The sequence below is a fragment of the Ambystoma mexicanum genome, chromosome 11 (genome assembly GCF_040938575.1).
Source record: "Ambystoma mexicanum isolate Mex_15411 chromosome 11, UKY_AmexF1_1, whole genome shotgun sequence".
NCBI classification, from domain to species: Eukaryota; Metazoa; Chordata; class Amphibia; order Caudata; family Ambystomatidae; genus Ambystoma; species Ambystoma mexicanum.
In genome coordinates this window covers 758,236,969-758,262,358 of record NC_090934.1, presented here as the reverse complement: position 1 = coordinate 758,262,358, position 25,390 = coordinate 758,236,969, and positions in this window count along the sequence as shown.

The following is a 25,390-nucleotide window of genomic DNA, read 5'->3' as shown; positions in this document are numbered from 1 at the left end:
AGATAGCCTCCGGGCCAGTAACGCATACCACTCAAGAGGTGACGCTAGTAAGTCAAGATGGACACCATGAGAAGATCGGGTTCGATGTGATCAAGGCCCCTCAGTTTCAGATTATTCTAGGAATACCTTGGTTAGAGAAACACAATCCTCTGATCGATTGGCGAGCAAGAACGGTCCAGTTTCCAGAATGTGTCTCTACTTGCCACCCTCCACCTGGTGTTGCACTGGCCGCAATTTCTTCAGAGACTCCCCAGTTACCTCCCGAATACCTAGAATACCAAGATGTTTTCCGGAAGGATCAGGCTAACTCTCTACCTCCTCATAGGTCTTATGACTGCCAGATAGACCTGATACCTGGATCTACTCCTCCTTGTAGTAGAATTTATGCCCTCACCGAGCCTGAGAACCTTCACCTTCGACAATACCTGGATCAATACCTGGCAAATGGGTTTATTCGTCCTTCCAAGTCCCCTGCTTCTTCAGCTTTGTTCTTCGTTCCAAAAAAGGAAGGAGACCTTAGAACTTGTATCGATTATCGCTCCCTGAACCAGATCACCGTTAGGAATAGATATCCGTTACCTTTGATCCCTGAACTCCTGGACCAAGTCAGAAAAGCATGCATATATACAAAGCTGGATCTTAGAGGAGCTTACCACTTGGTACGAGTAAAAGAGGGCGATGAATGGAAGACGGCCTTCCGCACCAAGTATGGGCTATTTGAATATCAGGTCATGCCCTTCGGACTTTGCAATGCCCCGGTCGCCTTTCAATATTTTATGAACGATGTCCTCAGAGAGCTCATAGATGTATGTGTTGTTGTTTACATTGACGACATTCCTCGTTTATTCTTCATCGGAATCTGAACATCGGAAACACGTGAAAATGGTCCTCGAAAGATTGCGTCAACACAAACTTTTCGCTAAGTTGGAAAAATGTGTTTTCAACGTGACTGAAGTTGAATTCTTGGGATTCATATTATCACCTGGCGGAGTGCGTATGGATTCAAAGAAGGTCGATGCAGTTCTCAAATGGCCATCACCATCCTCCGTAAAAGGTGTGCAAAGCATGTTAGGCTTCGCTAACTTTTACCGCAGGTTTATCCCCGAATTCTCTCGAATAGTCCAGCCCATCACTGCCTTGTTAAAGAAAAACAAACGTTTTGAATGGTCTACCGAGGCGGAACAAGCTTTCCAGGATTTGAAGACTAAATTTATCTCTGCACCAATCTTAAAACACCCTCGCCCCGAACTCCCCTACATCGTGGAAACTGATGCTTCAAGCCTTGCCATGGGGGCAGTTCTATCACAAAAGGACCCGGTAACCAATCAGTTGCATCCCGTGGCATTTTGGTCCCGCAAATTCTCGCCTCCTGAAATCAATTACACGATTACTGACAAGGAACTTCTGGCTATCAAGTCTGCCTTTAAGGCTTGGCGGCATTATCTGCTGGGGGACCGACACACCGTTACTGTGATTACGGATCACCGAAACCTGCAATATTTGAAGACCGCAAAAGCCCAATCCTCTAGACAACTCCGTTGGGCATTATTCTTTGCCGAGTTTGACTTCATAATTACCTATCGACCTGGTACAAAGAACGGTAAAGCCGATGCCCTTTCTCGGATGGGAGTGGAAGAACACTTGGTCAACCCTAAACCTGTACCAATCATTCCTGAACAAAGAATTCTGGGTGTAATCGCCACAGAATCCATAGAGGAAGTTAAGGATAAAGCCAGGCAACTTGTAACTCCAGCAGACATACAGAATTGGCATCTGCAGGGAAAGGACTTTGCAGTAAAGGACAACTTATTGTATTTCCAAGAACGATTATACCTACCCAGCACAGATTTACAGAAAAAAGTAATCTCTTGTTATCACGACTCTTTAATGGAAGGTCATCCCGGTATAGCCAAGACCTCAGAAAAGATCAAGCGCTACTTCTGGTGGCCGTCTTGGAAAAAAGATATCAGAGACTTTATAATGTCCTGTGGAGTATGCGCCCAAAACAAGAGTCAAAAGGAAAGACCAGCAGGCCTCTTACGCCCTATTGACATCCCACCTCGCCCTTGGCATACGCTTTCTATGGACTTCATCACCGATCTACCTCCGTGCTCCGGATACAATACGATTCTAGTAATCGTGGACTTATTCTCCAAGATGGCGCATTTCATTCCGCTCAAAGGCTTGCCAACAGCAGCAACTCTGGGCCGAGAATTTCTCGAAAACATCGTCCGACTGCACGGTTTTCCTTCGGTTCTAATTTCGGATCGAGGTAGTCAATTTATTTCTCATTTTTGGCGAAGTTGCTGTCGGTCGGCTCAAATTGATGTGAGACTATCGACCAGTCACCACCCTCAGACCGACGGACAAACCGAGAGGACCAATCAAACTCTGGAACAGTATTTACGCTGCATGCTGCAACAAACTGAAAAAACTTGGAAAGATATCCTTTGGATAGCCGAGTATGCCTACAATAACTCTGTCCATTCGGGAACTGGGAAAACCCAGTTTTTTCTTTTGTACGGCAGTCACCCTCGAACCTCGGAGTTGGATCCCCTCCAAGATCTTGAAACACCAGCAGTAGACTACCTGCATTCTACAATCACCCAAGCCTTTAAGGAAGCTGTTTCTCACCTTCAAAGGGCTAAAGAACAATACAAGAAAGGAGCAGATCAACATCGGAAGGAAGCCCCTCACTATCAAGTAGGGGATCAAGTCTGGTTATCCACCAAATATCTATCTCTAAAGGGGCCACGCACATTCAACCCAAGATACCTTGGTCCCTATTCCATCACTACCATAGTAAACCCAGTAGCGGTCAAGTTGGACTTGCCCCCGCACATGAAGATACATCCGGTCTTCCACGTCTCTCTATTAAAACCCGTGCAACCTCAAACCCGACTAACCAAATTTCCAAAACCTATCCTAGTGGATGGAGAACTCGAGTTTGAAGTCAAAAGCATTCTGGACTCCAAGATCTCCAAATCTAAACTATTCTACCTAATTGACTGGAAAGGCTACGGCCCCCAAGAGAGATCCTGGGAACCTGCTGAATATGTCCACGCTCCTCGCCTAATCAAAAGATTTCACCGAACATTTCCTGACAAGCCAAAACCCCCGGAGAAGCCCGGTTTGGGAGGGGCCTTGAGGGGGGGTACTGTCATGATCTCTGCTTCCAAAAGGTCAGGGTTTTCCCAACTCCCTTGGAAGCAGATCCATAACCCAGGTTCCGAGTGCCAACCAGTCCCAATTGGGACCTTTTGGACCCAGTCCTGGCGCCAGTGGCACCAGGCTCATAAATATGCCCAGTCCCAGCGCTGGAAGCGCCGGGCTCATAATGCTTGGGTGGACTTACCTTCAGCAGACCATGCTGCTTACTTGCCTGCCAGTTGAGCCTCTGATCCTCTTCTGTTTGGAACTACTTTTCCTGTTGGGTGGGGCTGGAGCCACTCCCTAGATTCAGAACACTGGAACTCTTCTGGAAGGCAGGAACTCTTTTCTTACCAGGAACTCTTTTCTTACTTAGGCGTGGCTGTGGAAGGAGACACCTAAGCACTACAGGAGGCTATTTAAACCACACCCGGTGGATGAATCTTGCTTTGCGTTATTCTGCAACCTCTGCAGCAGAACGCTCATCATGTCTTCTGCATCCGGTCCTGGGCCTAAGGAAAAAGGCTTACCATCCTGAATCCAGTCTTCAGCAACACCTATAAAGACAAGAAAGAACAGGTTAGCATTCCGGCATCTGAAAGGCAAAGGCTTACCATTCTGAATCCAGTCTTCAGCAACACCTATAAAGACAAGAAAGAACAGGTTAGCATTCCGGCATCTGAAAGACAAAAGTTTACCAACTCTTCGGCGCTGCATCCCGCATCTGAAAGACAAAACAAGGTGCGTTTAAAGACATTGGGGAACTTTAATACTCACGTGCCATTACTCCTTTCCACATCTAATCCAGTGGGTATTCCGGCAGCCGCTCCGAACTCGTACCTGCAAAATAAAAAGACAGTTAGAGCGCATAGTGAAGCAGGCAACAAGCGCTTACTTACGTGCTTCCAGGCGCTTCTATTCATCACACGGGCTCCATCTTCAACTCACTTCAGCCCGTCATCCGCCATCGCCGGAACCCTGCAAAACAAGAGACATCATTACTAAAGACTTTAAAGACATTTGAATGACTCGAAACTTACCGTTCGTGCAGTAAACGACGGACAGCAGTCCTCTGAAGTCAAGAGGCCTGCGCTACCTATCCAGTGAAGAAACTGGTTACAGCACCCTGCCCCGAGGCAGATGGAGAGCTCGGCATTCACTTACCTAAGGTGAGAGCGTTAACCTTTGGGGGTCTACAGGAGAGGAGACGAGGAAAGAGATAGGGACACCCCAATAACCCCAGTTCATTAACCCCATATTTTCTATCTGCAGACATCTTACTCTACACGTCAGGCATACAGTGCACAGAGGTCCAGCCCAAAGAGCCAACCGGGTGCTACACATCACCTTTGAAGATACGGTAGTCGCCCAGTCAAGACCGGCGCCTCTGCGAGAATCAGGTGAGCGTTACAATTATCCACCAATGTTCACTGAAGAATCCATTCAACGGTAGCTGGAAACTATGGCATGTGCAGAACGGTATAATATAGCTGTGTAGATAGCAGAATAAAAGAATGTATTTTAGTAGTCGGTCTGTAATCGAATTAACAAGTTACCATATAATTCAGAACCGGATGAGACCTAATCATAAACAGAAACCACACAGAATGAACACAGACATGACAACATGGGGGGGGGTAGTTGAGACCATGACATGCATGAAAGGTTAGCACTGTGAAGTATGTATAGCTTCCAATGGGATGGAGAACCAGATGCACCCGCTTCACATAGAGGGCCCTACCAGAAAATAAAGACAGAGATAGTAATGTTTTAAGTTGAACCTGTGAGAAGCTCAGGGTGACACAACTAAGACAGACACAAGTGATCACAGTTCAAGGGTGTTTATTGAACAATTAAAGTGATATGCGGGTTGGAAAAATGCCTAATCTAAACCTAAATCTAAGATGGGGACAGGTGTTGACCATCAAATGAAAATAAGGCAGTCCTAGTGGCGTCAAGTCAAATAAAAGGGCCTATACTAACAAAACCTATTGCCAATTCCTTACATTAAATACAAAAGGGTGTGGGGTTAAGTTTCAAGAAAGAAAGAAGTGTTCTCAAATGATATTTCCATAGGCGATAGCTTGAGTCTCCCTTGCCCACGGTTTGAGCATGGGGTAAGGTTGGAGCTTGAAGCTTGCAGCACAGTATGGTCTCAGGCTTCTACAGCATGACACAACAGTTCCAATGGCAGTTCGTCAGAATGTGGTGGCTTGGGTCTCCCTTCCACATGTTTTAGACATGGGATAGGATGGGAGCTTGGAGTACAGTACAGTCTCAGGCTTCTCCAGCACGATACAACAGTTCTAATGGCAATAGAAAGTGACAATCAGAGGGACGGGATTGGTAGGGTTTGCGGGATAGATGGGAATAAGTGGGATTGTGGGAATGGTAGTATTCTTTCTGAACAGGTTGAGAGTACAAAGATCGCTTATTCTCACAGCAGTCCATAAGTGGAATCTTTCAGACTTATATGAGAGAGTTAACTGCTTGTAACATTGAAGGTGCACTAGAACAGTCTCATTAGAATGGATAAAGAAGTTAGATGCCCCACACAAATAACTTTACCCAGCCCCAACCGCCCATGAAGTTAGCACCTTTCCCAACATTTGAAGGGTTAGTATCCCACCACCCCCCGAAATGTAGGTTTTGTTGAGGTCCATGAACACAAGCACACACACCATTCACAATACACACACATGCACACCCAGCCACCCATACATTTAAGTGTGTACCCTTTCACCATACAGGCACATCCAGGCAGCTATCTATAGATTTAAGTGTCCACCCTTTCACCATACAGTGTGAGAAACCAGAAGGTGTCTCACCCGCTAGTCCCCGGGGATCTGTCATCAGGTGGCCAGGACACAGCCATCGCTTTTGGATCCAGTTCCTGGGGCTGGACCAGTGCGGGAGGATCACCTGAGTGAGGGGTCTTTGGGGAGTGGGACACTGGATGGCGAGACGCGGTATCCCTTTCCCTGTAACACCTTTACTCCATCCTACTAGGTAGGATACGTAGGAACTCTACCCCCCCCCCCCGCCTTTCCAACATGAACACTTTCGTAGGGACAGCCCGATATGGGAGAAAACAGACTAAAACCTGAGCAGTAAACCTGCCATGTCCCAACACAATGGTCAGGCGAGGTCAAGCAATTACTGACCATCACACACACCTAACTTCCATTAAGCTTCCCCACATGGATAAAATGCAGAGTACGAACACACACTCTGAGTGAGGCAAAGCATATGAGGAAACAGTAGTTTTTGAGACAGCAGTGGAACGAGAGAAGAAAGATGGCACAACAGGAGGGGTTTGCAAGGAGGAAAGTTCCCCTGACCTTTCCGACAAGAGACCATTACTTTCAAAAAACCTAAAAATTAGAAAGCGCAACACCAGGAAACCATGCTGAAGCACCCTGCATTGTGTGTCGGAGATACCTGGGGCCTTCCTGCATCAGTAATAATGGCAGGGAGAAGCAGCAGCCGTTGCAGTACCATTCTTGGCTCCAAGAACAAAAAGCAGCGTCAGTGGAATCAACACAGCTGGTGAGGTGGGGAGACCGATACAAGATCGCTCTGTGTTGAAGCCAAGGTTGCAAGCAGCAACATTGTATGGCTTGCACTAGAACGAACATTGTCAAAATGCGTGTGATGAAAGACTCAAGTACAGTTGAACTACCGATGAGTGTTTGAACTTTGAAAGGAAAATATACGATACATTTGACAGAGTGGTCCGGCACTGCGTGTGTGCTCAATCAAAGGTCTTTGTAAGGTATCCAGCGGAGAAGTGGCAAAAGTGAAAGATAAAGAATTATAATGAATTGTGAATCGAAGTGGTCCTGCGACGGTTGCAGCTAAATCCTGCGCACAGTCGAAAGTCTTAGATTTTGATACAGTAAGGAAAGTTTTGTCCGAGCTTGGCAGAGGGAGACTAATTGAAGGCATTGTGTTAAGGTGGGTCTGAGCCCAGTGGAGTGGAAGCCGGAGGGAACAGTGAATCACCAAATAAGGTGTACATGTGAAAATCCTGAGGAAAAAGGAACTTTGAATGTTTGCTTGTCGCATTAGGCCCTCCGAAGTAAGAGACTTTGAATGGCAAAGAGACTTTGGCACAGAAGATCTTCATACTTATGTTCTGAACTGCATCTTCATGCGAGAAAAGCCAGAGTGTGTGCTAAATCCAAGTGTCCCGTCTTGTCCCGTGCTGAAAACCTGGGGAAGGGAAGCCAACGGCTCAAATATCCTGACATATAATTTCTTGAACACTTTTCTTTTGCATAACATTGTTTCCCACTCTATTTGTATTTACAAGTAAGGATTGGCAATAGGTTCCTTAGTATAGGCCCTTTTATTTTGACAAGACACCACTAGGACTGTGTCATTATTGTTTGATGGTCGTAGCTTGCTCCCATCTTTAGATTTAGGATTAAATAGGTGTTTTTCAAATCCAATTGAAGTTCAATAAACATCCTTGAACTATGGTCACTTGTATCTGTCTTACTGTTGAATACCACGCCTTCCTTACAACAGGCACACCCAGGCAGCCACCCATACATTTAAGTGTGCACCCTTTCACCATACAGGCACACACACTCATGCACCCACCCATACATTTAAGTGTGCACACTTTCACCATACACTCACACAGGCAGCCACCTATACATTTAATTGTGCACCCTTTCATCATTCACGCCTACCCAGGCAGCCACCCATACATTAGGTGTGCACCCTTTCACCATGCACTCACACAGGCAGTCACCTATACATTTAAGTGTGCACCCTTTCACCATACAGGCACACCCAAGCAGCCACCCATACATTTAAATGTGTACCCTTTCACCATACACTCGACTGGCACACCCAGCAACCCACACATTTAATTGTGCACTGTTTCACATACACTCACAAAGGCAGCCACCTATACATTTAGCTGTGCACCCTTTCACTATACACTCACACAGTCATGCATCATGGGGTTGAGGGGAGCCCGATTACTTCAAAAAGAAATTGTTTCTTTTTGAAGTCACTCCGACTTTATAAAGAAATTATTTCCGTTAAGGACCGAACCATAATGGAAATAATTTCTTTCTGAAGGCAGAGTGACTTCAAAAAGAAAGCATTTCTTTTTGAAGTCATAGAGCTCCCCCACCCCATGACATGGAGGCCTCCAGCCTAGAGGCGTCTATGTCATGTGGTGGGGGGAGCCCTTGCTCTTCAAAAAGAAATAGTTTCCTTTCTGTAGTCACTGCCTTCATAAAGAAATTATTTCTGTTATGCCCCAGGACATGTGGTGGGGGCCCCATGCACCGCAGGGGTGTGTGGGGGTCCCCGTTATGCCAGTGGCCATGACCACTGGCCATTGGTCGCATTGGGAGGGTATAGTGGAATCCGATGGTTTACCTTTATTGCCAACTCATCAGTTGAAACCACCTCTTATTCAGTAGATCCTGTCACTGCACTCACTGATATATATGATCCACATTCCATTGTGTTGGACATACTGACATTCTGCCTTGAAATAGACCCAGGAGTGGTTGAAACACGTGTTGGCTGATTCTATTCTAAGATATTAAAACACAATTGGGAATTAATGCTGTCCAGCTGTAATATTGTTAATAACTGAGTTGTATTCACAATAGAACCAGCGTGAGATCTTCCAGGCACTCATGTTGTGTACCTGGTTTGTTGTCTTTTCAGGTCCAAAATCTAGAGCAGGCAGTCCATCCAGGCCCAACAGAACGCAGACAACCCAACGTCAAGAGAACACAAAATCATCCAGCAATCCAGGTAAGAATCCCAAAAAGTCTCCAGGTGAGGAAGTCCCAATGCAATAGTCCAAGGAGAGACACGAGTCGCTTGATAAGTCAATCCTGGAGGCGAGGGGTGCTAGGTTAAACGTTAGAAGTACAGAAGGGGGGAAGTGAAAAGAGGTCAAGATATTGACCTACTTAGGAGGTGGTGAAGGGGGAAAAGACAGAGCTGAGCAAGGCAGAAAAGGGACATGCAGCACAAACCACTATATCAGACCATCATGGCGGTCTGCAGGGCACCATTTGAGGAGCGTTGCAAGGTCGGAGGAAAGGGCTTATATTCTCCACTGAACGTGCCTTCCGCAAATGGATGGTGTAATGAAACGTCTCCCTTCACGGAAGCCGTATGGCATGCGTAGCACCCGGTACTTCCTGATAGAGGAAGACCCAGCGAGGTGTTGAACCCAAGTAACAGGAATGATGAAGGATGTTGCCCCACACCTCAGGTTTACCTCCCAGAATTATTGTGGAATGGAGACTGGTCTGGGAGCCATGGCAATGGGCATGCCAATGTGCTAATGCCAGAAGGTAGACGTGGCTACTCATGCCTATGTGGGGCGCCATGGCAGTGTCCCAATGTGCTGTGCAGTGTGAGCCCCGTCCTCCTCCGAGGTCCCCCGCATGCCACCACTTGAGGTAACAGGTAAGCCAGTGTGCTGTGGATGCATGACACCACGGCACTGCAGCCCCTTTTTCTTATCCATGCTAAGGCATGGAGATCATGATGCTGAATAACACATCCTCAATGGCTTTCTGGAGGATCAGGCCACATTGCCTGGACTACTAGCACACGGACACCTACAGCTCACCAGGACTTAGGAACCTTTCTTCTTGTGTACCATTTGTCTTCTCTGTGCCAGTCTAGCTCCCACTTTCAGCACTTGATGCACATCATTACTGTGGGTGCCTGTCTCTGGGTGTCAGCCTTGATTTCAGCATCCCAGTCTCCATATAAGCTTCTCCTGCAACTTCAGGGTTCCAATGCTCCCTCCATCTCAGCCTCACAGGCACCCCGGGACTCTGCCAACTCGGCATTGTTGATATCTCATTCCCCAGGCAACTGCGGTATTGTATCAGCGCTATAACTGCTGGACCTCTCATTGCCTCTCTATGACCTGCAGTACAATGTCTTCTGCTCCTACAGTATGTCATAGGAGGAAGGAGCACACGTTTTTGAGGGAGGTGAGTATGCAGACTTGACTTCCCCCTTCACAGTACATGGTGCTTCAAATCCATTGCCAATCTAATTGTTACTTAAGCTTGGTCCAACATGGATAGCTCTGTTGCTGGTAAAATCGTAATCTTTATTCTTACTCACAGGTAAGTTATCTTTCAGTAACATAGTCTTCGAAGCATAGCCCCACTAGCTCTCCTATACCTTAGCCATCCTCCTTCACTGATACTCTTCGAGCACTCATTTCTGGCATACATGCGTCACTCTCTCAAAATTCAAAAGCATCCATGATATCATCAGGTTCATTAATACATAACAACTAATTTACATAAGCACAGATAGTTTCTGACTCCTCTGACAACTAAGAAAGAATCCAGCAGGCCATCTATTTTACTCTTATGGTACATTCCACTACACCACAAGCACAAGACTAGGGTTTTGGTCAAGTATGTATACAAAGGTCCTTATGATAAACATGACATAAATGAGGAAACCAAAAAAATCTGAAGTTGCTTTTGCTCGCTTTTCAGGGAGTTTTTGCAAACTTGGCAAATTTGCATTTCTGGCATACAACCACTCCCACATTTTGTAGAGAGCCTAGGGGAGTAACTAATGGGACTTTGCTGTCTGTGTTTTATTGGGCGTGGCCTCAACATGCCCAGGCTCATCATGCAGTGAGTAAATTCCAGACACACCGTGTGACGTGGCGATCACCTCTCTCCAGCTATCTCCGCTTTGGTGCTGTGCCCCATAGAATACAGATGAGTCCCGCAGTAAATTCAGTCCAATTGTACACATAGCTCCTTTATCTTTTCCTTCTCATGCTTCCTGAGCATCCTATGTATCCTCCTCCCTGCCACTACTGAATGTTCTATCGTACTCCTCCTTTGCCTCTCTGAAAGATAAATCACTTCAACGCCATAAACTATGACAGGAGGCGCTATTCAAATGCAAGATAACATAACATAGCAACACACATTCTAGAAGCAACTACCCTAACCCACGGTTGAACATAAGCAGAGAGAAAGTAGCAAGTTAAAGATTATTACAAAACACATACATTTGAAGGTAAGATCTAATACATATTGTATGATTTACTTTCTAAATCGTTGGGGAGTCGTCATAATATTCTATGAGCTTTAAGTCATTGTACAAGTGTAATATACACCTGCTTATGTAACAGCCACAGATTACAACACCTGGCAGTTTGTTAGCTATCCCCCGTCATCTCCACAGCCCACTGGGTATTATGTGTCTTAGAGCTTGATACGTATTTGAAGGGTGGGTGATTGGACTGGGGTGACCTTGGAGTGTGGGAGCTACCACCTGCTGTGTGATTCAGGCCCCAAAGGTGGCACACAGAGGTATCCCCCAGCTCCCCAGACTATCACCAACCTTATGTCCATAGTCATCTCCAAGGGCCTTAACATCCACTGGGCAACCAGGACTGGCCAATATGGGTAGATGATCAACCACAGGAATGGTTCCTAGGGCAGTAACTTAGAAAAGGGACAAGGTCAAAATGGGTCAGGCTACAGGGATGAGGGAACATTGTGAATCAACAGGTAGCCTAAGAGGCCTATTCGTACTCCCTAGAGTACAGTGGGGGGTGTGAGAGTGAAATGTGGGCCCCCGGCCAGCAGGGAGGGAGCCCAACCATTGCGATTCCGCCACCAGTTGCAGGGAAACCCGTGATCAATGGTAAGAAAGCCCCTTATTCATGTCTTGGAGGGTTTAATGCTCTTACTAATGAGCAATTCTCTTGTACTGGTGGTCCCCTCATTAATGTCATGGAGAGTTTAATGCTCTAAATTAATATGGAGTTGTCTTGTGCTGGTTAAAGAGAACTTGATGTATTCCCTGAGAGAAATGCCACTTTTAGAATTCAGAGAGAACTTTCTGTTTATACTGAAGAGAATGAAATAGTTGACAAACAGGAGATTTGATACCTTGGTGGGCCATGGACATGCTACCACTGGTGTTTCCAGGGTATAGGAAGCTGTTGTGGAAGAATGGTACCATAGGAGGCACTTGTCATGCATGACCACACATCTGCATTCTGCTATCACCACCACAAGGAAGGAGGATCTCCAGATTCTGTAGAGCAGCTGCAGCCGCCATGATGAAGATTGCAAATCCAATTGGCAGACTGCACAGAAACAATCTCAGAGAGCAGGGTCATGCATAGACACTTTCTTCATCCCCTTGCTGATATTTACCATGCTGTCCTTGGGTGCTAAGCAGGGCATCAGGTTCTTCAGGTTATACTTTAGGCGCATCTTGACCTCAGACTATGCTCTGCCCAAATCCAGCTTATTCTCTGCAAAAGTATCTTGACACATGTTCAACAATTCTGATAATGTTGATTCGAAAATGCCCATGAGTTATTTGTTAATCCACTTTTCTAAAATATGTACATGTGATTCAGTTTGTGTGTGCTCCTACCTGTATTTTCCTTAATGTCTTTGCAGCTGCTATAATACATCGGTCATGGTGTTCAACATTAACTGGAATGGATGGAGCACATTGATCACCCAGCATTTCATCTTCCCTGCCTTTGGGCACGTTTACCTTTCCAGCACAGTCTCTTCCCAATTCAACCTCTATATCTTTTTATGTCAACTGAAATTGCTACACCTCTATTCCTTGAAAGCTGACCAACCATAGCTAGTATTGGCTGTGTTGGGTGTGTCTCTGTTACATCGGCTCTGACACTCCTCTCACATAACATTGTGGCTCCCTTCCCCTTCACTTTAGCCTATACCACAGGTATGTTCCCTTTTCATACAAAGTGTCAGTCATATGTTGTAAGTTTCAACCTCATCCAATCCTTGTGGGGTACATTCTTTCTGTCTTACAGGAGGCTGTTTTTCACTATCTCAGTAGATCTCTGTAATGATCCCCTTATTACCTGCTGTCCTTTGCTGTATCCACCCAAGCTCGACCTCGCAATAGCCACTGGCGTATTTCTTTGTTTAGTCAATGCTGTCTCTCCGTTTCTCCATCACCTCCTTTTCCTGTGTTACCACATCTATCGCGTGCCATATACCTCTGAATCAAGGGTGCATTACATTCGTCATCTGTTTTCGATACATAAAACATTTTGGTGGCAGGTCCCAAAACGTCTCTGGTCTTCTGTCATTCTCCCTTAAATCCTCTCCCCAGTTTCCTATTCCTCATATACCTCTGCAACCTCAAGACCCTCCTGGTTACTATACTGCGGATAATCGTTGCGATGCAACTGTTGTACCGATTGTGCAGTAATATTCTCCACTTGTCATGCTACGCCCTCCTTAAGCTCGATCACCGGCACACTATCTCTTTCCTGCCTCTTAAAGTCACCCACTCCCTTTAAAAACTTTACCAACGTTTCTTCGTACAACCCTTCTGCTTTATCTGGGGCCTTGGGCGCAATCATGTGCCCTCCACCTAATTTATTTTGATTTTTTAAATATGAATAGCCTTTTCTGCTTCTTCAGCTTCCTGATCAGTCAATATGTTATATCTGAATTTGCAAAGTGACCTCAACCCATTCAGTGTTATCCTACAGGTAGTGATTCTGCCTCCTTTGCTCCTCTCTTCTGTCGGTCCCATGGCCGGCTTTTCTTGGTACCACTTATCATCAGGGTTCAGCGTCAGTGATAATACCTTCTGAGTTACATCTCTCTGCCAATTTGTCTCCGCTGATATCCTGTACACATAGTGCAAATGTGTGATCTAAAACAAATAAATATAATATTTATGCAAATATACTTTGAAGAACAACTGACAAATGCAATGTTCATGTGTTTTATTACAGATTTTAGAATGACTCCACTTTCATTGTTGAATAACAATTTACACAACTTTCCTACCATCAAGTAACAATTGTAACCACACTACAGCTGAAGTAACAATAAAAACACCTATTTTACCGTCAAGTGGGAGGTTTTTTTTTCAGCAAAAGATTTTATTAACCATTTTCACATTGTTAACATCAACATGATTCACAAACATATACGCAGGGACATGTCAAGTGAGAGTTTTAACCACAATATAGCCAAAACCTATTTCACACTCAACCACACGTTTTCACGGCTTCAATGTGTTTCTGGTGAAAATCAATTTTCAATACCCATTATTTTCGTTTTTATCAATTAACTCAGTGTGTCCTTCCTTAAGCTCATATCACATAAATCATTCACGGATCATTACAAATTAATCTTAATGCTCTTTTCTAGTTGGCTTAATCAACTGCACGTGGTGGTTTCAAACCTGTACTTTGTAATGTGTTCCTAGTTATTTTATGATACCTCAATGTCTTCACTACATACACACTGAAGCCCACTCATGGAGCTAATGAGCCTCTACCATTGCTGATTAAGTTGCGTTTTTCTTTTTTTGTTTTAACTTTATTTAACAAAAACAGAACAGACAGACTGCATGACCTTGACATAGGAAGGCACAAAAGGTAAGTGTCATAAGGAACAAAAGATAACATAAGAAACATAGCATAAGGGCCAAAGTATTACCCACCATCCAGACCGACATCAACTTCCAGTCATCTATATAGTCTGCTGATTGGTAATATCTTGATCCTCCGATCGGGCCAAGTACGCACACAACAGAACGCAAAAGACCTTGGGTCTGCAGGCTGTGACTATTGTTTCCAAAAAAAGTCTCTTCCCTCTCCTTAGTATATACACCAGGCCTCGCATCCATTCCCCATGAGTCAGAGCCAGTTTGGATTTCCAGTGTCGAAGGAAACCCTTTTTAGCGACCATAGAGGCAAGATTAAAAAACCTTCTAGTAACGACTGATACTTTGCCAATATCCCCTAATAGATATATGATAGGGGACATAGCAGGGGGAATATCCACAATGGGCCTCATTACAAGTGTTCCGGTCTGGAAACAACAGTGCCGGTAAGCTTACCAGCACCGTTGTTCCCAGACCGGCACACTGCGGGTTTGCCTGCCGGAGCCGCTGTGCCCGACAGGGATGACCCTATCAGGCATAGTGGCCACGGTAGGCAACCCATCACGGAAGCACCGGCACCATTAACAACGGTTCTGTGGTCCCCATTCCCATAGAGTCCCATTACCGGGAAGTCAACCTCCAGTAATTTTCTAAGGGTCCGGCGGCAACCCGCCGGTATCACGTTACCGCTGGACCCATAATGAGGCCCAATGTCTCTGTGTTTCAGCCACAGCATGTCTACATCGGAGGATGGCCGGACAGGTCCAGAACATGTGGAGCCTATTGGCGGTTTATCACCACATGTCACACATACATCCTCAGCATCAGGAGAAAACTTAGCAATCTTAGCAGGGATGTAGTGCAACTGAATCAGACGGTATCCAGCATTCATAGACACATCTTTAGTAAGGAGACAGCACCTTCGCCACTGTACATCAATAAATTCACTACCCAGATCCCATTTCTACTTGTAGCGTGCCCTGTTCTTTCTCCCAGTTTAACTATGCCAGAGAGCTTCGATATTATCCGCTTATTGCCTCCCCCATCTATTAATGCTGTGAGACAATCATGTGTATCAGGTTCTAGCAGGAATGAAGGCCACAACTGTCGAGCTCTAATACGATAATACTGCAATATCTTTGTGAAATTGCCCCACATTATAACCTTGAATTCTTCCAATGTCACAAACCGTCCCTCAGGGAATAGATGAATAGATCAACCAGGACCAGCTGCGCCCCAGTGTCCCATACTTAACATATTGAAGCATCATACGTCCCTACGAAGGAAGGCCGGGGTAGTTTCCTAAAGGTATCCCTCTATTGTAAGGGTAACGATAGCTAATCTATGAAATATCCTAGCCCACGCATTCATTGTGGGTCACACTGGGTTGAAGGCGCAGGAGTCAACATATTTATCACTAAACAGGGCAGATCTAATATCTGTAGGCACTGCACCATATTTTTCTAAGGTTAGGTGGACATCCCTCGCCTATGAGGAGTCCTAGTACCCCACAAAATGTGCCTGCGCCACCCGGTAATACAGCTCAAAGTCTGGTGCCGCCAGCCCGCCACACTCAATCGGTTCTACAAGTTGATGCTAGCTGATCCTAGCAGCCCCATTCCCCCACACAAAGCCCACTGCAAGCGATCGCAGTTGTGTAAAACACTCCCTGCCAGGCCAAATAGGCATGCTGCAAAATAATACAATAATTTGGGAAATACGATCATCTTTAGTAAAGAAAGTCTTCCGTACAGTGAAATAGGGAGACTTGCCACGACCCACAGCTTAGCACCCAACCCTGCATGATTATCAAAGTAGAGTGATTGTTGCAACCTAGAGACCATTCTACCCAAATACTTGAAACGTGCAAGGACCCACTTAAAACCCAGCATCTCCATCAGTGGAGCCATGGAGCCAGTGAGCGGAAAAAGTTCGGACCTGGATCGATTTACCCTATAGCCAGAGTATCTCGAAAACTCATGCACTGTATCCATCATGGGCCCAAGATCAGTCTCCGGGTCCTGAACGTATAGGAGAGTATCATCAGCATATAAGGAGATCACCTGTGCTGGTCCCAGAATAAAGATGCCCCTATGCGCATGCATCGCTCTTATTTCCGCCGCCAATGGCTCTATGGTTAGTGCAAAGAGCAGAGGGGAAAGCAGACAACACTGTAGCATCCCCCTACCCAGTTGCAATTACTGTGACAGAATATGGTTGGTGTGAATCCTAGCCGCGGGTGGGAACTACAGCAGTTGTACACAATTACTGAAATAGTGGCTGTGATCGGAGGGATACGGATGGCATGAAAGGGAAGAGGCGAGAAGAGGGACCACATGAGAGAGAGCACCCGATCGAAGGAAGACCACCTGAGAGGGGGTACCAACCGACCAAGCTGCGAGGTCGGGAGAGCACAGTCCAGATAATTAACAGTCTTGGGACCCCGGAAGACAGCATTAAGAGAGACGTGGACGAAAGGACTACGGCTGACACCACTTACATGAGTATGGGACACGCGGGAAGAGTTTGTTCCAGCGAACGGAAAAAACGGAACAGAGGCGATTGGGGCATCCTTCCCGGACAACCGCTGGCTCACTGGGGCGGGGTTCCGCTCCGAGTGCAGCGTGGACCGTGGCAAGCTGAACGCCTTCACAGGCAGACGCCGGCTTCCCACGCGGTTCCTTTCACAACACGGTCGAGGCTGTACCCAGTGACGCGGAAGGCAGAGACCCGCTTCCGAGTTCACCGCCAACACACACCTTCAGAAAGCGTCACAGAGACCTTGAGGGTGCCAGACCTCTTCAAGACGGGGGTTCCTCGTGGGGACCCGGACTTGGCGGGCCGGACAGGCAACCCTCCTTCAAACCAAGAGAAAGGGGGCGGGGCTTATGGGGATATTTATAGAGAACCAAGCCAAGTCTGTGCTGATTGGCTACCTGGACCCCAACCCCTATATAAGGTAAAAACAAATGATGGACTGGGTGTCTCTTTGCCATTCTCTTCTAGGACTTCGAGAGAGAGAGCTGTACCTGAGACGCTGTGGGTTTACGAGGACTAGCTGCAAGGTCGAGAAGCCACATCCATATTCCAAGAAAAAGAAGAAGCATTCTTGAACTTTTTGTTCCTTTTGAATTCCTATATCCTGAATAAAGGTTTTACTTAAGTTCCACTCCTGGCTGCCTGTCCCTCATTCACAAATTTGGTGGCAGGAGTGGGATGTCACAGCACGCCATGGAAGGTATCATCAAAACCCTGGCAGAAGGACAGCAGCAACTTCAGCAGACCATACAGGTCCAGTCACATCAGGCGCAGACTGACCGCCAAGCCATCCAACAAACCCTTCAGTTGCATGCAGCAAACCAAGATGCACTAAAGAAAATGACGGAGGCTGTGGTAACCAGTAGAGGCAATCCGATGGCTCCTACAGCTGTGTTACAAAAATACCAAACCGGTGAAGACGCCTGTTACTTCTTCACCAATTTCGAAAGAGTGGCACGCAATGCACAATGGCCCATGGAGAAGTGGGGTCAATTCATTGCACCCTTGCTGACCGGCAGCATGCAAGGAGCATACCAAGTGGCCATCCCAGCGGGGGACACTACCTACTTAGACATCAAGAGAGCCATACTTGAATGTATGGGAATGGATGATGAGTCATACCGGATCCGCCTGAGGGATGCTAAACTAAAGACGGGGGAGACACCTCGTCAGCTGTATTATCGGTTCCATGACTTGACAGAAAAGTGGCTGAAGCCCTCCAGCAGCAGCATTCAGGAGATGGTGGACAAGATTAAGCTGGAACAGTTGAAAGAGGCACTCCCCACAACGATGCAGAGGTGGGTGAGGCAACACCACCGGCCCACACTGACCGAAGCCATCGACATTGCTTCTGCCTTCCAGAAAGCAGGTTCAGTCCGAGCATCCATGATTGAACCCTTTCCAAGAACCGCAGCGATGAAACCACAAGGAACGTTTGAACAAAGGCCGGCACGAGGGGCAGCCAAAAACATAACATGGCCCACCGTAACCAGACAGACTCAATTCTTTGATTGTGGTGAATGGGGCCATATAGCGAGGTTTTGTCCAAAGAAACCTAAACCAGCGGAGCCCATGGAAATCGGGTTCGTTCAAGGAAGGGAATACCGGAGGAGTCGTGGACCGTACTTTCTAGATATCCGGGGTAATGCGGAGAGTCTGCCAACAGTTGAACATAAAACAGATCCGTACCACCGTCTATCATCCACAGACGGATGGGTTGGTAGAAAGTTATAACAAGACTATCAAACAAATGTTAAAAAAGGCAACTGAGCCCATGGGCACTAACTGGGACCGGGTATTACCCTGGGTACTCATGGTGTTACGTGATACCCCACAATCGCCCATCGGGTTCTCCCCTTTTGAGTTGTTGTTTGGTCACAAACCCCGAACAGTACTTGATCTAGCACGCAGCGAAGGGAAAACCAAGAGGAAGAAACCCAACTCACAGATTATGTGATTAATCTTTGGGATACTCTAACACACATGAGAGAGCTGGCTAGGGAGAACCTGAGCCAGTCACAACGGACACAAGAAAAATATTACAACCGCAACACCCGAGTAAGGTCCTTTAAGAAAGGCGACACCGTACTGGTACTATTGCCCACGTCTTACAATAAGATGCTGGCCCAATGGAGGGGTCCCTATACTGTACTGGATGTACTCGGGCCGGTCAACTACTTGATAGAACAACCAGACCGAAAAGAGAAAACCAAGAACGATCACATCAACCTACTGAAATATTGGAAAGAGCCAAGCACAGCTCCAAGCGGAATGAATGTAATGTGTCCCGATACACCAGACAGTAGTTCCGAGGTCACCGCCCTGCAAGCAGTGCAATGGGGACCGAACCTGTCGGAAAAAGAAAAACCGGAACTCCTAGAAGTCCTTAACCCTCTGAGAGAGGTCTTCTCATTCTTCCCAGGCAGAACTCCACTAGTAGAACACCGAATCGAGACCCTACCGAACCAGTTTGTCCGGTTAAGACCCTACCGACTTCCTGAGGCTAAAAGAGCACTGGTGCAAGCTGAAATCGAAGAAATGCTGAAACTGGGCATAATCAAGAGATCGACAAGTCATTGGTCTTCCCCGATAGTCCTGGTGACCAAACCTGATGGCACGACTCGATTTTGTATGGACTATCGGAAACTTAATGAGATCTCAACCTATCAGGCTTACCCCATGCCTCGGATAGATGAGTTACTGGAACAACTTGGAGCCGCCCAGTACCTAACCACCATAGACTTTACTAAGGGTTACTGGCAAATACCCTTACGGGACGAAGATAAGATTAAAACTGCTTTCTCTAGCCCGTCAGGTTTGTACCAGTTCACAGTTTTACCATTTGGTCTCCATGGGGCTCCTGCTACGTTCCAAGCATTGATAAACCAAGTACTGATGTCACACAACGATTACACCTCAGCCTACTTAGACAACATTATAGTGTTCAGCAAGAGCTGGGAAGAACACCTTGAGCATCTTGGAAGAGTTATAAAAGAACTGGAGAGGGCCAGACTGAAAATCAACCCAATGAAAACAACCATCGGGGCCCAACAGACATGTTACCTAGGTCATTTAGTAGGCATGGGAAGGATCCGGCCCCAACTTGACAAAGTCGAAGCCATTCAGAAACTACCCATGCCTAGCAATCGCAAACAAATACGGGCTTATTTGGTTTTGTGGGTTACTACAGAAGGTTTATACCCATGTTTTCCTCAGTGGCAGCCCCACTGACAGAGGCCTTAAAAAGCACCTATAAGAAGGACGTCTGTTCCGATCCTGACGCAATCAGGGCATTTCACCATCTGAAGAATTCAGTCTCAGCCCTACCTGTCCTATGTTGTCCGGACTTCAATAAAGAATTCTTCCTACAGACTGATGCGTCTGGTTCTGGTTTAGGCGCGGTGCTCTCACAAGGAACAGAGGAGGATCTGTATCCCATCGCCTTTATCAGCCTTAAACTGCTTCCCCACGAAGAGCCATACTCAACGGTAGAAAAAGAGTGTTTAGAGATCAAGTGGGCAATCGAATCTCTGAGATACTATCTCCTGGGTCGGACATTTACTGTATTTACTGACCATGCGCCTTTACAGTGGTTGGCCGTACAGAAAGATTTGAATCAGCGTGTGCTAAGATGGTTCCTCACTCTACAAGAATATCGCTTTAAAACGTTACACAAGCCTGCATCCTTCCAGGTGGTTCTGGATTACCTTTCCAGTAGCCTTGATCGGCCCGAGCGGCTCGATTCCTCGGGGGAGTATGTGATCGGGGGGATACGGATGGGATGAAAGGGAAGAGGTGAGAGGAGGGACCACATGAGAGAGAGCACCCGATCGAAGGAAGACCACCTGAGAGGGGGTACCAACCGACCAAGCTGCGAGGTCGGGAGAGCACAGTCCAGATAATTAACAGTCATGGGACCCCGGAAGACAGCATTAAGAGAGACGTGGACGAAAGGACTACGGCTGACACCGCTTACATGAGTATAGGACACGCGGGAAGAGTTTGTTCCAGCAAACGGAAAAAACGGAACGGAGGCGACTGGGCCCTCCTTCCCGGACAACCGCTGGCTTAACGGGGCGGGCTTCCGCTCCGAGTGCAGCGTGGACTGTGGCAAGCCGAACGCCTTCACAGGCAGACGCTGGCTTCCCACGCGGTTTCTTTCACAACACGGTCGAGGCCGTACCCAGTGACGCGGAAGGCAGAGACCCGCTTCCGAGTTCACCGCCAATACTCACCTTCAGAAAGCGTCACAGAGACCTCGAGGGTGCCAGACCTCTTCAAGACGGGGGTTCCTCGTGGGGACCCGGACTTGGCGGGCCGGACAGGCAACCCTCCTTCAAACCAAGAGAAAGGGGGTGGGTCTTATGGGGATATTTATAGAGAACCAAGCCAAGTCCGTGCTGATTGGCTACCTGGACCCCAACCCCTTATAAGGTAAAAACAAATGATGGACTGGGTGTCTCTTTGACATTCTCTTCTAGGACTTCGAGAGAGAGAGAGCTGTGCCTGAGATGCTGTGGGCTTACGAGGACTAGCTGCAAGGTCGAGAAGCCACATCCATATTCCAAGAAAAAGAAGAAGCATTCTTGAACTTTTTGTTCCTTTTGAATTCCTGTATCCTGAATAAAGGTTTTACTTAAGTTCCACTCCTGGCTGCCTGTCCCTCAAGCACAGTGGCCAAACTGGAATTGTCTCAGGACCTTAAATAAATATACCCACGACACTGAATCAAAAGCTTCCTCAGCATCAAGTGAGGTGCAACTGCCTGGGCTTGCGGGTTAGGTTGGGCTATGATACAAAACAATCGCCTAAGAATCAGTGCCGTGGACCTACCAGGGATACATCCTGACTGGTCGGGATGGACCAACTGGGCCATATACAGGAACAAGCTAGTGGCCAGTACCCTAGTGAACACCTTTGCATCCACATTTATTAGGTATAACAGTCTGTACAAAGATACCTCTTTAGGGGGCTTGATGGGCATCAATTATACAGTAATAATGGCTTCTCTAATGGAGGCGGCAGCCCCCCCACCCCAGTTCTAATGGCTCTTCCCACACCTGCAGCAGTCTAGGGGCCAACGTTGCCCTAAACTCCTTTTATAGTTCATCACCAAGGCCATCTGACTCAGGCGCCTTGCAAGACGCTAGGGCTGCTATCACATCACGCACCTCCTCCACAGATACAGGAAGATCAAGGTGTTAAGGATTCTAATAGGGCATCACACACCAGACCAGGACTCTTTCCCTTAGCCTAGGATGTATTTTCTTTATTTCCTAGGAATTCAGATTGAGCTGGCACCAAACCCGTCTCAAACCCCCTTTTACAAATACCACGGGTCACAATGGACCATGAACCAGGCCGGTGGATGGTAATACAATATTATTTTATTTTAAATTCAAAGAAAATCACAAAAATGTAATATTGGGCGGCAATCACCAAAGGGGTGATAATTACAAGGTAAAAGGATGATATACACTTAGTTTGACCTTCTACTATAACATATCCAAATCACAAATGAATGGGAGCAATTTTACTGTTCGGGTAGATAGCACCCGAGTTAAGATTACCCCCTGCAAGGCTCCCTCAAACCCCTATTAATCGAAATGGGAGACAAAATCGGATTTTAAAACCTTTGCAATAGCATAAAATAGCACTCAGAATTACCAAATATGTAATTTAAATATGCGGTTGAATGAATGAGGTAAATATGAGTTATAAAAATATCAGGGATGTAAGAACACTAGCAACTACAAGGCAAGGTACCAACAAAGGGCATACAGTTCAAAAATCAACTTTGAAGTGACAACACAGTGCAGCCAAATAACACGCATAGAAATTGCCTTTGCTAATTTACACACGGTTAAATGTCAAAACGGTTTGAAAAATGGGTGAAATAGATAGAATCGGAATGCGGTTTTTATGCTGAATGACAGATGCACATCACAGGGATAATATGAAAGTGAAAGAGTGACTCTAACTTAGTGACAGTATGAGATTCTCAATGGGAAAGTAAATTCGGTTTTAAAAATAAAAGCAGTTAACAGAGAAAATCGGTTTGGAACGGAAAGGACAAGTTTCACTTAAACTAGATTTAGTGGCTAGAAAAGAGAAACGTCACCCGTGAATAGAAAGGTTACGCTGCAGTTGTAACCCTTCACGCAGTGTGCCTCTTTTTAGGGAGAATTAATTTATTTAATTAAAACATAGTACTAAGGACATATAAATGGCAGAAATGAGTGGAATAATGGCGCTAACACTAGGAAATTAAGGACAGGATGCACAGAGAATTCTGACCGTTATCAGGGTATTAATGGGATTACTTAGAAGGTGGAACTACAATGAGGTATCAAGATGGGTTATACTATGTGTTGCTATGGGATGTGGTGATACTCACAATCAGCACTTGAGTTTGTGATTTGTGACAGCCAACCGGGTTTCTGGACTCAAAGGATCTGGTCACGGCACCCCGGCGGGCTCTCCTTAAAGAAAACAGCTAGGCCTGTCTGATCACTGCATAGCGAGGGTACAGCTGGTATGTAGGTAGTGGGGCACGAAGCTGGTCTGGTTACAGGATACTCTCAAAAAGGGTACCACAGCTTTTCCCCCTTTCTCCTGGGGTTATTAGGGATTTTCAGTGGCGTTTCTTTTTTGGATAAGTGGTCCTACCTGGATAGAGTCAGCTATGCTCTGGCCTGGCAGTGGAATCTGGAATCTTGCAGGATTAATATGGAATGTCTGGATATGCAGGAGCTGGAAAATTCAGAAGAGTGTGTCCTTTGACTCTGTGAGCCTCTACCTTTTATAAGGCGGATGACATCACAGGATTTATTGTGGGACAGAACTAAACTAGACCTACCCCTAAGAATCGGATAGGTCAGTCTGTGTTATGTTGCCTCCTCCCTAGAAGCAGATTGGACTGAAGGAGGGGACTCAGTTTTATGGGGTTGTGTTTTTATGAGGTACAGAGCCATCCCAGAGTTATTTTTGCCAAAAATCAGTTACGACATAAATCGCACATTTTTACAGTTGTGGCACTTTTGCAAATTACATAGGCAAATGACATATTCCACACAGAGCATAACATTCCAACTCCCAGGTCTGTACAACATTGTTTCGTCCTTCTAATAATATTTAGCAATTTTTGGTGGGAAATATTTCACCTATAGTTCAACAACTTTATACATATGTACATATTATCATAGAGCATGTTTGCATTGATTTCCAAAGTTGCACCATGGATACTTTTCCCATGATTTACCCTTTTCTGCCATTTGCGTCCTCCACGTGCTAGGGGAATCAACAATGTCTTGTTTTAATCCCACAGAATTAAACTGTTAAACTGTCACATTTCTGCGTCTTCCGGTTGCAGAGATAAAAGTCTTAGTTTATTAATTCCAAACAGTCTTTTGCCCCAGATGGGCTAGCTTGTGTCTCCCATATAAGGACATACTTCCAACCCCCAGCAAATGTCAGGCTTTAGCCAACCTGAATCCAATGTGGCTCTGGAGTTGCCTTTGGAGCTCCCCAGTTTAAGTTGAGGGGGGGTGTTGCTAACAAGTCACACCTATGTGTCCCAGAATCCATTGTATCAAGCTGGAGCACTGCCACAGGGTCTGATGAGCATGTTACATTCTCCCCCTTGCTTATTCACATGCCCCGGCGGCTGGTCCACTTGAAGGGAGGCAAATCCTGTTCCCAGGAAGCAATGGCCTTTGAAGCCAGGAGCTGAAAAAAAAACCTGTCTTGCTGGTTTCACAATAGATGTATTTATTTATTTATTTTTTCTTTCCTGAACCAGAAGTAAGTCTGTTGGGAAAAAATATCCTATATATATTTCAACACAAACCCCCCTCACCTTTCTATTCAAGGAAAGGGCCTTAATACAACAATTTACTTTTGAAAAGAAATGTAGAAATGTTCATGTTTGCAAAAAGCAACCATTTTTACACGTGGTTAATTTTCCTTGGCTGTCACTTCACGAAGCAGTTTTCTATTCCATCTAGATCCTAAACATTATTTGCAGCCCTAGTCAATTTCTCATACACAGAAATCTGTTCAAAGCAAGGGTCCAATGAAACTGACATGAGCAAAAAGAGAGAGAGCTTCTTATGAAGGGTTTATCTGTGTCATTTTGTTGCAAAAGGGAAAGTGTTTTGCGTATGGCTGGAAGTGAAGTTTCTTTGTGATTTCACATATCTTGACTGACACAGCCTGTTATTCAGTGAGAAATGCCCCCTTTTGCTGGAGCACACCC